Source organism: Globicephala melas, chromosome 8, assembly GCF_963455315.2.
Source record: "Globicephala melas chromosome 8, mGloMel1.2, whole genome shotgun sequence".
In the NCBI taxonomy this organism is placed as follows: domain Eukaryota; kingdom Metazoa; phylum Chordata; class Mammalia; order Artiodactyla; family Delphinidae; genus Globicephala; species Globicephala melas.
Genome location: NC_083321.1, coordinates 90282222 through 90295061, shown reverse-complemented (window position 1 = coordinate 90295061; position 12840 = coordinate 90282222). Strand labels below are relative to the sequence as shown.

At 38.6% G+C, this 12840-nt stretch overlaps 2 pseudogenes; both read left to right on the top strand.

Annotated features, from left to right (window-relative positions):
• Positions 1-449: 449 nt before the first annotated feature.
• On the top strand, positions 450-6234 carry LOC138842795 (NXPE family member 1-like; annotated as a pseudogene).
• A 1700-nt stretch (positions 6235-7934) lies between these two features.
• LOC115844783 (NXPE family member 1-like) lies at positions 7935-8452 on the top strand (annotated as a pseudogene).
• The last annotated feature ends 4388 nt before the right edge of the window (positions 8453-12840 follow it).

Genomic DNA, 12840 nt, shown 5'->3' with positions numbered 1-12840 from the left:
AATTTATTACTCATAAGTATTCTCTGAGCTCTCTATTTTGGATTTAATATATTTATCTACAACTGTTCAGGCATTCTCAAAAACACTGAGGTTAAAGATAAACGTGTAGTATACATTTTATTCAAAATTGTCAGAGTTTAAATAAAATTGATGATAATATGTAAATAAATATTCAAACACAGAAGAAGTAAAAATTATTTGGACAGGTTCATTTCATAGTATGTCTCATTCCTTGCCCCTTCAGTTTGGTTCACTCTAACTTACCCATTTCCCTCCGCCACTGGAACAGCTCCACAAAGTCCCCATACCCTAAAACATCACCGAGCCTGTCAAAGTCACCAACAGAGACTGAGCTGAGAATAAAGGGGATCATGGATCCCAGCTGACCCCACCCAGACCCTTCACCCACGTGAGCTCCACCACCAAGCGCCACACACAGCAAAGCCACCCTCCTCAGCCCTCGAGACACATACTGCAGGGAGGATCAGCTAGACGTCCTGCTGGAGGTGAGGGACCACTTGGGACGCAGGAAGGAATATGGCGGGGGTTTCCTGAGGGCCAGGATGTCCTCCCCAGCCCTGAAGGCAGGCGCTTCGGGAAAGGTGACAGACTTCAACAATGGCACCTACCTTGTCAGCTTCACCCTGTTCTGGGAGGGCCGGGTGTCTCTGTCTCTCCTGCTCATCCTCCCCAGTGAAGGGGTGTAGGCTCTCGGGAGGGCAAGGAACCAAGGCTATGACAGGGTGATCTTCACGGGCCAGTCTGCCAGTGGTACCTCCCATGTCAATACTGTTTGTGCCCTGGTTTTAAATTCAAGTGCTGAACTGTGTGAGAACCTGGATACTCGTGTCCAAGAATTCTACTTTCTGACCTCAACACACACTCTGTGAGGCCCTGACTGACATGACCACCAGGAATGGAGAAATTTCTTATCTTACTGTCAAGGAAGAAGCTTTTTTTCACAGCTAAGTATAATTTTAGATACCCTGAGAGGTGCCCACAGGCAGAGCTACATTGCCTACCTCAATTAATATTGAGCATGGGGCTTCCCTGGTGGCGCAGCGGTTGAGAGTCCGCCTACCGATGCAGAGGACATGAGTTCGTGCCCCGATCTGGGAAGATCCCATGTGCCGCGGAGCGGCTGGGCCCGTGAGCCATGGCCGCTGAGCCTGCGCGTCCGGAGCCTGTGCTCCGCAACGGGAGAGGCCACAATGGTGAGAGGCCCGCGTACCGCAAAAAAATATATATATATATTGAGCATGACCCTCTCAGATGCCTCTTTAAGGTCTGATCAGGTATGCGGCATCTTCCTGAGCCCCCTGTTCATGACTCCTACCACCAGGGTTGGCATTCTCACTCAGATGTTCAATAAAAGAGGGCTGCCCAAGGTGAACTATATTATATATGCCTGTCCTTCTCCATGATGACCGGTATTCTCAGATTCAGTCATATCTTTTACTGTAGACCTAGGTTTTACAAAATATTTTCAATGGAAAAGAATTCTGCTGTGTTAGTTAATAGATGTTACACCAGAAAAGGATTCCTTGATAAGTGTATGGTAACATCCATGCTTCTTCATCCCCCATATCATATTCTGTAGATTCTATCTCTTAAGTATCTTTCACATTTATCCATTTCTCTCCATGATTACTGCTCTTACCTGAGTTCAGATCATCATCATCTCATCTAGATTACTTGTCACAGATTCCTTTCTGCCTAGCCTACCCTCTCTAATCCATTGTCCACACTGCAGCCTGAGTCATCTTTCCAACGATCCAACTCCTTCCTACTGGTCATCCCTAATTGATCTCAAGATCAGGTATTCTCAGATATTCTCAGATATCAGGTTGGAGGAGTCCTCCATACTCCCTGAGTTGTGATCTAGTGATTTTCGGAAGCCTCCAGTTGAACAGACCTCCATAAACTGGGGTGTAAGCATGTTTCTCATATCAATCATGGCAGTGTCAATGCCAAGATTTTCTCCCATTCCTCACAAACATACTTACTTCCTGGTCTGCCAGCTCTACCATAAGCTGCAAAACACTTCATGAGTCACTTTGGGAATTTACAAAGGATAACTTATATGCCACCACAAATCCCAGAACCTGTGGGCCAATCCCTGAGACAACCTATCAGTTCCAGACTCTGGCTACTTTGCTAACTTTCTGTAAGTCTCAATCCATTTCCTTTTCCCTTTCCATTCTTTTTTTTCCCCCTAGGGATCCATTTTTTTTCCTGGGAATTCACTTTCCTTAAGCTTGGCCATAGAGTGGAATGCTAGGTTCTCAGCAACCCCTTTCTCAGCAGTTTTCTAAGTCAAGCTTACAGTCTTTTCCCCTTAAGCTCCCAAAAAATACGCTAAGAGGAAGTAACGTATGGATAGCAAACATGGAAAAATAACATGCATTTCAGATCTTACAGAGTTATCCAAGTGTTGGCTTCTGATCAATAGTCTTTGATTCCCTTCTGAAACAAGTAAAAGCACAGTTGGGTTTCTGTTCTTTCCCTTTGATCTCTGATGGTACCCCTCACCAAATCTCTTCCTACCCAGTAAGTGTCCTTATGCCTAAGTCCCAGTAAGGATGAAAATGTGTTGATCCCTTCCTTTCTCTGGATTGAACCTGAAGAGACATCCATAGTAGCGAATGAGGTACCACTTATATCCGTTGTACTACCTGGCACCTGGGTCCCCATTCCCCCGTGTCCCCTTTCTGCCTGCTACCGCTTACCTACACATGTACACAGGACTGGAACAAAGAGTGAATCAAAGGGAGCGTAAGAGCTTTGAAGTAGGAGAGTCAGAGAGTCTTTCATCAACTGGAGGAAAGAAATGCAGTGTATATTTATTCATGCATCAGACTGAACATGACTTTCTGCCAGCCACTTTGTGAGGTATCAGGGACACAGCAGTGGACCAGGCAAATATATTACCTTCCTTCATAAAGATTACAACCCTCGGAAAGCAAGTTTCTAGGAAAAATGGAAGGTAAACATAGCAGAAAACATATATAAAGAGGGAAGCAGGAACCCTATGAGAAGAGGTCTTCATGCCAGGCTAAGAAGCCTGAACTCCTTAGGTAAGTGATGGGGATTTTAAATAAACAACTTTAAAATAAAGGATTTTAAGCAGTAATGCAGTTGCATTTGCAATAAGAAAGGATGCTCTGGCAGTTGTGTTGAAGAATTTAGATGGGATAAAATTGAGACGGCCTGGCTAGAGGCTGACAGTAATCTGAGAAAAATACTGTATGAACTTGAATAAGTGATGTGTAAGTAGAGAGAGAGGAGGACTTTCAGATTAGATAAATACTTTGAAACTAAAATTCCAGGACACACTGATTGCATGTGACAGAAGAGCAGAGCTGCCCTGGACTTCAAGGTGCTCCCAGAAAGGTAAATAGTTTTCCTAATGCATATACAATGGATATACAATAAAAAATCCTAATTCATATACAATGCCCAATAGATACAATATTTACAACAACCATAATAGCTTGCAGTTGTAGAAAATTTTAAATTATCCTTCACTCACAAGCTTCTATTACTTGTATTGTGTCAACAGACAGCAGGGTAGTTTGTTGTCTTATATTTTTGAAGGTCCAGTATAGGAGTTGAAACGATGAAACATCTTAACCACATTGATGTCTCCTGATATAACAGTAAGTTTGTTTTGTCCTGTGGTAGGTGGTGCTTGGCATGGATCTTCTAAGAGACATTCTGACACAGAGGAGACTTTATCAGAATCAACCCTAGCAATCACGATTTTCCAGGAAAACCATTCCTAGCAGGGGTCTGTGGTGTCAATCACCGTGGATTTTAAAGAGAGAAATCAATTCAAGGAAATTATTTCAAACTTTTTTTATAACAGATTTCATCTCAATTTATCCCAAAGGGGAAAGTATTCATATCCTACATCCATATTTAAACCCAGGAATGCATCTCCTAGAGTCAGTGATTCTGTCTGGGGGACATTCTGTACAAATCTCTGATGGATACCCACAGCTTCAGAGTAGAAACGTTTTGGTTTAGTTAGCCGAATTCTCTGTGGGCATACCTTCCTAACCTTTAGTGGATGCACTTAGCAGTTTTATATGGAGTTTTCCGTTTCATTAAATGTGTTTTAGTGTTAAACACAAAGCCATGTTACTTATGAAAGAACAATGTTTATACTTAGCTTTAAAATAACTTTCTTTAAAGCCTAAGAGTTTACCAATAACAATCATTTTGAGATGTACCTCAACTGATTTATTGCCTAATATTTATTCATTTATTCAGCAAATGTTTATTGAGATTCTAACAGATATGAGGCGTTATGGGCAAATGGAGAAAAATAAATGTTCAGCAAGGCTGCAATCTGAAAGACATTTAACCTACCAATTCTACGAAGGAAGTAAAAAGGCAGAAGGGCTTATGATAAGGTGGTATTTGACTTAGCCCCAAAGGATATCTGTAGACAGGGAATGAGGTGAAAGAGAAAACTCATAAAGATCATGAGTAAGGTTGCCAGGTTTAGCAAATAATAATACAAAGTGTCAGTTCAATTTCAGTAATTCCTAATTTCTTATGCATATGACATGAGATAAAGGGAAAATATTGCACGAGGAATACTGACACTAAAAAATTATTGCTCCTTAAAAATAATTCAAATTCAATTTAGTATTCTGTATTTTTTTAATCTGATAACTCTACTCAGGAGCAAAATCGTCATGAACTTTGTTCAACAGCCCAAAGGAGTGAGAGCATTTGGTGGAATGTAGTGAAGCATGAGGCTAAAAAAAGGAAGAAGCTAAATCATGGAGGCTCTCAAGTACAAAGCTGAGGATTTTAGTGTTTATTCAGTAAGTTTTCAAAAGCTACAAAAAAACAATGAAGGAAGAGAGTGATGCAATCTGCTTTGTACTTTAAAGAGCTAATTCACAATTTAACAAAATGTGCATGACCTACAGAAAGACAATTTAAATTGCTACTAAGTGATATAAAATAAAATTTATACAAATAGATGAAAAAATACTGTTTGTTTCTGGGTGGGATGACTTGATACTGAAAAAAATGTCAATCATCTCTGCGTTATTTTCTTATTGTTGCTGTAACAAAGTATCTTGAACAACAAAAATGTATCATCTTGAAACAACAAGAATGTATCACCTTGCAGTTCTGTAGTTCAAGAGTTCAACATCAGTCTCACTGGGCTAAAATTAAGGTGTAGCAGGACGGCATTCCCTTCTGGAGGCTCTAGGGCAGAATCAGTTTCCTTGTCATTTCAGGCTTCTGGAGGCTGCCCACATTCCTCGCAGCCCCCTTCCTCCTTTTTTACAAAGCTACAATGGTGGGTCAAGTCCTCACACCACATCTTTCTGACCCATTTTTCTGCTTCCCTCTTCCACTTTTGATGACTAAAGCGATTCAGATTGGTCCCACCCAGATAATCCAGGATAATCTCCCAGCTCAAAACCCATACCCGTAATCATATCTGGAAGTCCCACTTGCCATGGAAGGTAACATATTCACAGGTCTCAGGGATTATAAAGTAGATATTTTTGGAGGGCCATTAGTCTGCCTGCCACAAGCCCTAAACTAATCAATAAATACAATGGAATCTTAAAACTATTACTAACATACTCTTAAAAATATTCAAGCCTATTCTAAAATTATCAAGTAAAATAAACATGTAAGACTGATCATAAGAGAATTTGCTATATATTTGAAATAGTCCTGCAGAGCGCTTAGTTTGACACTTGGCAAAAATGAATACCCTGACACATTAATATTATACAAGATATGGTTTATGATAATAAACTCAAAGGCTATCTTTCTCACCAAAGTATGCCAGTGCATTATTAGGATGGGTAGAGCAATGTTAAGTTTCCACGGTTATGATATTCAGCCATCCAGGATGTGATGATGTCAAACATCATAGAAGGTCAAACATGTCACATGGAAATTCCAACACAGGAATTTCATAGGATTATGAAAACTCTCTTTAGCAGGCCAAAATCTCCAGGACTTAACAACTCCTCCAGGTCATCAAGGAATAGCTAATCCAGAATTTTTCCAGTTCTGCAATCAGCACCATTTTGCCATTTGTCCAAAGGTTACATGCACAGAACAACCATGTTGATGACTATTATGTGGACATTGGCAACCAGAGACCACAAGGCCTACATGGGGCTAAGCACGGAAAGTGAAGCAGGTGGTCTCCCAATATCCGTTCCCCTCTCCCTCTTTAGTAATTGAACACCATAATTTTAGCTGGGTCCATTGTCACAAACTAAAGGCCACAGCCTTCTTTCAGCTAGTTAAGGCCATAACTAGATTTTTGCCAGGATTGTGAGTGGAAGTGATAAGGGAAACTTCTAGGTCATGCGTTTAAAAGTAAAACAACTAGCCCTCCCCTTCCTACTGGCTGAACTGTAGATATAACGGTAAGAGATGAAAGAGCCATGTTAGACCGTGGGATTGAAGTCATAGGTTAAGAACAGCACCTTAATTGTGGTGATGGCATCATGGGTTTATGCACATGTTCAAACTCATCAAACTGTACACGTTAAGTATATGCGTTTTTTTGTACACCAATTAAATCTCAGTAAAGTTGTAAAAGGAATAATAAAATTAAGAGTATCACACCAGCCCCCCTGAAAAAAAGAAAAGCAGAACAAGCAGACAGAAGGAACTGGAATCCCTGACACCATGCAACATCATATTAGTCCTGGCTTGCTCACTATATGACTGTTATATGAGGGATAAATAGGTTTGTATTTTTAAGTCATTATTATTTTCTTCCTATCTAATACAGAATATGATATTAGTACAGAAGTGCTGATGTAAACAAAACAAAATACGATGCACTGGTCTAGTGGTAGGAGAGTGACACAGCAAGTGACGAGGAAGCATGACAGGTAAGGAATCTGATGATCTCTGTTACCCCATAGCAAAACTCTTGGTGCACTGCTACCTGAGATACATTGGAAGACAGACCATGTGCCAAGAGAGCTTGTAATTCTAATGGAACTCACTGGAAAAATCTAAGAATATTGGTTTGTGTTGCCTGCTGCATGTCACTTTTAGCAAAATCCTATTTAAAAATATGAATTCAAGTTAGATATTTTAAGCTTTTTTGAAGTTTTTAAAATGTGGATATGTTACTTTTAAGCTATTTTTAAAATGTTTAAAAATATTCCTATGAAAAAAACGTTCACAGAAAAAATAAATTATTGCTTCGTTAATTGAACAAGGGTAAGTGATTTTATACAAGGACACCAACTGTCAGACCAGTGATATTCAGGTTAGAGACCAAGGCCTAAGTCAGCACAGCATCAGCAAAGATGGCAAAGAAATGATAGAACTTCAAGATTCAGTTAATACAATTAAGATAAATGGATGTTTAAAAGGAAAACTCATTTACCTCCTGGGAGACTCTACCCTGTGGTAGTGGACGCACTACCTACTCAAAGTTGTAAAAAGTATATAACTATTTTATATTCTTTTAGAAATTCAGGCTGGTATAAAAATACTTTTAATAAGTATTTAATAAGTATTAAGTATTTAATAAGTATTAAATTCAGGCTGGTATAAAAATACTTTTAATAAGTATTTAATAATACTTTTAATAAGTATTCTCTCATTTTGGCTGTTTTATTTTCAACTTCACTTATCTTTCTAGATTTGAGCCTTTTAATTTAGAATATATTGTATTCCCTCTCTCAGAAGAAATGTTGTTCCTGTTTATAAATTCCAATGAAAACTTTACATTTTGATTGACACTTCACACATATGAACAGGTACTCTACCCTAGAGAGTAGGGAAGATCCAGTCAGAAATAATCTTGATGGGTGAGCATTTGAAATGGTAGGATATTCTTTTTAAAAATATTAATCATGTCCTTCTAGTTAGAAGGTTTATTTATTTTTTTATCAGCACTAAAATTTTTTATCTTCATGGAACTAGAATTTTTAAGGAACAATTCCCTCTGGATACAGAAAGACAGACACATTCCGAGTCAGTGGGGAAAATATAGCTACCCTTTTATCACTTTCCTATTCTGTGAAAGATGAGGATTATATCCCAGGAAACTGACCAGATATCAGCCATCATCATCAAAGAAACACAGCCATCACCACATTTGGCTAGCACTTCAGACCCTTCCGCGTTGACATTTTCATTCGCAGGGCCATCAGTGTCGGAAAGGCTATTGAATGACTATTCCTAAGAAGCCCGGACACTAAAATGATCCTTAAAACAGAAAACATCAGGGAGATACACATAGACACAAAGAGGTTTGGAGACATCCACGGTTAACATTCAATATCTTACCAGGAAGGACATTTTCAAAAATTTCAATGTAGGTGTCATTGATACCTAGGATAGCACCATTGCATATGGCACCAATAGTATCCACACACCTGATCATATGATTGGAAATCAGACTAATATGTACTTAAACTACATTTGTTAAAACAATATACAAAATCTCTAGGGACCAATCGGCAAATAATCCTATTTGTATTGTCAGAGAAGTTTTACTTATTTTAGGGACAAAGAAAATCAAATTTAAAAGATTCCATCTGGGCAGGGAGGACACTTAAGAACAAAGACAACCAATATAGGCTGCAAAGCCAGAAAAACAGACATGAAGAATGATTATGCCATGCCCAGAGCTTGTCTACATGTGAATGTTTTTATTCTGTAAGTAAAATTTGGGTCATGATTTCTATTACTTGTGGAGGAAAGCATCCTATCTGATACTTTAGTAGGGTAAAAGAGAATAAAAGTGATCATCATGATGGTCTAAAACAGGGGTTATCTAACTTTTTCTGTAAAGGGCTAGATAGTAAATGTTTTAGGCTTTGCAGGCCATTACCTCTGTCACAATTGCTCAACTCTGCCATTGTAGCATGAAAGCATAAATGTAGCCAAGACAACATGTAAACGAATGAGTATGGCTGTGTTCCAATAAAACGTCATTTATGGATATTGAATTTTGAATTTCATATAGTTTTATTCTTCTTTTGATTTTTTCCCAACTTTTTAAAAATGCAAAAACCATTTTTAGATGACGGGTCCCCCCGCAAAAAGTGGTAAAACGTATTTGACCTCTAGGCCATAGTTTGCCAGCACCTAGTTTAAAACAAAAATCTTGATAGACTTGAACACAAATTCTTTGGAGGTTGAGGGGAAAACTAGTAACAAACTAGGAAGAGAAGAAAGCTCCCATAACTTAAAATTTATCTACCAGAAAACTACAATAAACATCACTTAGTGAATGAAACATAACAAACGTTTCTTACTAAGGTCAGGAAGAAAACATGAATGCCTGTCACTATTTCTATTCAACAGTGTCCTGGCTGTATGTGTCAGAAAGAACAGAAGTAACTGTTCTGGTTATCTGATCACTCACTTTAAGAAACATTCTCTTTAAAAAAAAAATTCTCTTTAAAAAAAGAGCTAAATATAAAAATTTAGGGGCTTCCCTGGTGGCGCAGTGGTTGAGAGTCCGCCTGCCGATGCAGGGGACACGGGTTCGTGCCCCGGTCCGGGAGGATCCCACATGCCGCGGAGCGGCTGGGCCCGTGAGCCATGGCCGCTGAGCCTGCGCGTCCGGAGCCTGTGCTCCACAAAGGGAGAGGCCACAGCAGTGAGAGGCCCGCGTACCGCAAAAAAAAAAAAAAAAAAAAAATTTAGAAGGTGACCTAATACAAGCTCAACATACAAAAATTAATAATTTCCCTCATAGTAGCAATAGATGATTAGAAAATATAATTAAAATCCCATGGTATCTTATGTTGTATTTAATTTTAGAAATTTGGGACTTTTGACCTATTGTAAATGCATGTTTTAAAACCATCACTATTGTAAAACATAACAATATATTTAGGAGTGTACACAATACTTAAAAGTACAACTCAGTGAACTATCAAAAACACTGAGTAACCCAAAAGATAGGAATAAATACAACAATGTGTAAGATACACACACACACACACACACACACACACACACACACACACACACACATACCACTCTCCAGCCACAAATTGAAAGACTAAACAGACCTATAAATGCAACACAATTCCAAACAAAATCTGAACAGGTTGTGTGTGTGTGTCTATCTGTGTGCACATGCATAATTTGACAATATGATTCTAAAATTTCTAAGAAAGTTCAAAGGGCCAAAAATATCAAGATACTTCTAAAAAAAGAAGGTTACAGAACTTACTTTTCCAGATATCAATACTTATTTTAAAGCTATTTATAGAATTATGACAGTGTGGTACTGGTGCAAAGAGAAACATGACAAATGAAACAGAATACAGAGAACAGAACTCTTGGCTCCTGACAAATAGACCATTGCAGAGCAGTGAGGGAAGCAGTGAGTGACTCTTTTCAATAAATAGTTCTGGGAAAACAGGGTACCCATATGGGAAAAATAAAATTGGACCCCCTACAGTCCTTGGGAGATCATAGACATAAATGCGAAAAGCAAAGCAATAAAGCTTCTCGAAGAATACATCTCACACTCTCTGTAGTAAAGAGCCACGTTTTTGGACTTCCCTGGTGGTGCAGTGGTTAAGAATCCGCCTGCCAATGCAGGGGACACAGGTTCAATCCCTGGTCCAGGAATATTCTACATGCCGCGGAGCAACTAAGACCGTGCACCACAACTACTGAGCCTGTGCTCTAGAGCCCACATGTCACAACTACTGGAGCCCGCGTGCCTAGAGCCGGTGCTCTGCACAAAAAGTCACCGGGATGAGAAGCCTGTGCACCGCAACGAAGATTAGCCCCAGCTCGCCGCAACTAGAGAAAGCCCATGTGCACAGCAACTAAGACCCAATGCAGCCATAAATTAATTAATTAATTTTTTAAAAGAGCCATGTTTTTAAAAATATCCAAAATCTCAGATGCCTGACTCACCACATGAGTTCAATCACACCAGAACTATCAGCAAGATGAGTCCTCTTGCACGTTATGTAATGTCACATCACCATAAAAGTTTCTGAATGCATACTCTCAATCTCTGTACTTATCTCATCATGGACCAGTAAAAAAACAGTTCAGAATTAGCACAGGTCCTCAGAGCATAGTTTGATCAGCACAGTAATAAATAGTTCCTGGACTGTTGAAAATAATATAAGAAAATAACTTTATGACTTCCAGGTAGAATGTTTTCTTAGACTGAATTCCAAAGACACTAATCAGAAGGGGAAATACTGGTAAGTTTTAGTACATTAAAATCAGGAACAGCTATCAAAAGACACCATTAAGAGAGCAAAACAGTAAACCAAAAACTGTGAAAAGACATTTGTAATACATAGAATAAAGTACTTTCTCTTTTCTCTGTGTCCAGATAACTTAAAACCCCAGATTGATAAGTCAGACTATGTAAAAATAAAAACATTTTACATTTCCCCCAAAAAACCATAAGCAGAGTCAAAAGATAAGTTACAGGGCTTCCCTGGTGGCACAGTGGTTGACAGTCCGCCTGCTGATGCAGGGGACATGGGTTCGTGCCCCCGTCCGGGAGGATCCCACATGCCGCAGAGTGGCTGGGCCCGTGAGCCATGGCTGCTGAGCCTGCGCGTCCGGAGCCTGTGCTCCGCAACAGGAGAGGCCACAGCACTGAGAGGCCCGCGTACCGCAAAAAAAAAAAAAAGATAAATTGCAAATAGAGAAAAAACACTTGCAACTTACATCCTTGACAAAAAACTATTATGCCTATTATATAAAAAGTTCTTAAAATTGAAAAGAAAAAGGTCCAGATAGAAAAATTAGAAAAAGATAAGAGTAGGCAATTTAGTTGAAGAAATGAAAATGGCCCTTAAACACAGAACAAGAAATATATATCTAAACTACACTGAGATACCATTTCTCCTCTATCAAGATGACAAAAATTTCAAAGTTTGAAAACATATGATATTGATGAGACTGTGGAGAAACAGTCATTCTCAGACATCACTGATGGGAATTCAAAATGGTACAGCCCCGGTGGAGAGAAATTGGCAATATTTGGAAAAAGTACATATGTATTTACCTTGTGACCCAGCATTCTCAAAGACACTAACAAAACTATGAAACAACTCTACACAGATTATTCATTGGAGCACTGTTTGTGATATCAAAAAGTTGGAAAACAAACAAAATGTGCATCTATAGGGGACCAAACAGATTATGATACATCTTCTCAAGATAACACAATGCCACCATAAAAAGGAATAGGGAGAGCTCTACAAACTAATGTTGTTAGTCTCAGGATATACTGTAAATGAGAAAAGTTGCAGTACATAGTATGCAACCTCTTAGGTAATTAAAAGGGAAGGATAGACACAGCTGTATTTGCTTATAACTGCAATAACAACAACAGAACCACTGGATGAAAAATAAAAAGTTAATCCATAAAGGCATGCAGAATTCAGAGTAGAAGGGACATGTATAGAAGCAAGACTCTCTTATCCTTTGTTACATAGTTTTGGTTTTGGAACCATATATATGATTTATGTATTAAAAACATTAAACCAAAAAGAAAAAAATTCCTAAAAATGAAAAAATAAGTAAATAAATAAACCTAGCTGTAAGTCAAGTGGGTGACACAAAACTATGTTTTTCTGTGTTTCAGAGACTTAAGAACACAGCATTTTGACTGTATTTCCATGGTTGAATATATTCTAAGAATACATAGAGCTAGAAAAAAATCCCAAGTTTCACACAACAGTCTTTTTATTAGAACTAATACTGATATTATTATTTTGTAACTGTTTTTTACATTTTATTGGATAAGGCAAATTTTTATGTTAGTGGTATCAGGAAATGGAGTTTTTAGTGAAAAAGAAAAATGCAAGTAAAAAA